General features: G+C 46.8%; 1 non-coding gene across 1 annotated transcript; it reads right to left on the reverse strand.

The window, feature by feature from the left end:
- Positions 1-1,394: 1,394 nt before the first annotated feature.
- Positions 1,395-1,466, reverse strand: TRNAC-GCA. The gene has a single exon. It is a non-coding gene; the product is annotated as a tRNA-Cys (tRNA).
- Positions 1,467-1,670: the final 204 nt, after the last annotated feature.

Raw genomic sequence — 1,670 nt, forward strand, 5'->3', positions numbered from 1 at the left:
CTGTGGCTCCCAGATGGTCAACCCTCAACAATCAACTGGACTTCTACCTTATGCAATCCCAATTACAGCAGAAAGTCCATCCTACACTCACTCCATTTTCTTTAGGATCCTTTACCTGCAACCTCTCCAACTGTGGTAGCTGCCTAGGGACATCATTACACAAACCGTTTCTGTCCAGTGAAACAGTTAAGATGGCCTTTGTCCGTGTGCTTGGGCTTCTGAAGGCGGGAAGCTGGGAGGATCCTGGGGGACATATGCAGCTAGGCACTCAGGAAGTCACACTGGTTAGGGAGCTGCTGGATGGCACCTGAGCTCTGCCAGCCCAGCGATGAATTGTACGCTGTCTCTGCCTCTACAATTCACTCAGTCTGCATGCATAATGTCAGTTGGGGGCACGTGAATGGCCAGAAGTGCAAGGGAGACAAAGAGAGAAAGTGGCTTTTTCTTTCAACTTCAGGGGCTGCAAACAGAGCCATGTCTTCCACTGTGTCTCACACAACTGGGGATCCTCAAAATGTGGACAGAGGGTTCACAGGCTGGGGAAGAACAGGAAGAAAAACAACAACAACAAAAAAAACCACAAGAGAAATGCTCACCAAAGAAAAGCAATCAAGACTGAATCAGGCCTGCAAAGCAGATCTGGGCAGGTCACATGAGGCAGCAGAAAAGTACAGAGGAGCATGGGGTAGTTGTTTCGCCTTCACATGCTTTGATTCTGAATTTTAATGCAGACAGCAATCACTGGAGTGCCGCCACCCCTAGCTGACTGTGCCATTGCAATTGATCACCCTCCTACCATGCCCACAGCTTCATTCTGACCTCCCGCACCTTTCCCACACTCTCCTACCTCTACATGCCTGACCACTGCTTATGCCTGCAGCTCAGCACCCTACATGCCCTCAGTGATGGACTGAAGGCAGGCATTAACTTGAATGTCACTGATGCTTCCCACTGTGATCTTGTGTAGGATGACATGTTGTTGTAGGTTCCAAAACAATTTTCCAGCCACTTAAGAGTTATTGGATGTTAGGATAGGAATTAACAGGGGATTATGCCCCACCTGCCCCCCAAAAGTAGAAATTCTATGACTCCTCTTCAGTCCTACTAAATTGGAATTTCTAGGAAGTAATCTGTATTTGTAATAAGATCCGTCAGTAATTCTGATGCAATGTTAGACTGGGTAACCTCTGATTCAGCCTGTCCTTGCATAATATAAACTTCATAAAACAACAGCTAATTGGAACTTCTGAAACACACGCAGATTAATGACTTATGACTTGTGCCAGAAAAACGAAGTCACCTGAGAAAACTGACACAAGCTACAGGAAGGACAGTGATGAGGATGACTAGCAAGGTTAACACCAGTAAAAGAGAACCCACAGCCAAACAGCAGCAGGGGGCACCCGGATTTGAACCAGGGACCTCTTGATCTGCAGTCAAATGCTCTACCCCTGAGCTATACCCCCTTGCATGGTAGATGTTCCTCCTTGGCATATTTCACCTGTGTTGCCACACCCAAGGATTCTATAGTAAATTGTATTAATTCCCAGCCAGCTTATGGAAATTGGTAGCCCTACCACAACTGACTAGAGACTGCTCTTTGGTCATGAGCTCACCCCTTCATTATCAGAGACCCCTCATTTGTCTAATGATACTTTGCTACTCTGTAG

This window comes from Sapajus apella, unplaced genomic scaffold, assembly GCF_009761245.1.
Source record: "Sapajus apella isolate SASKATOON/1434 unplaced genomic scaffold, GSC_monkey_1.0 scaffold1517, whole genome shotgun sequence".
Taxonomy (NCBI): domain Eukaryota; kingdom Metazoa; phylum Chordata; class Mammalia; order Primates; family Cebidae; genus Sapajus; species Sapajus apella.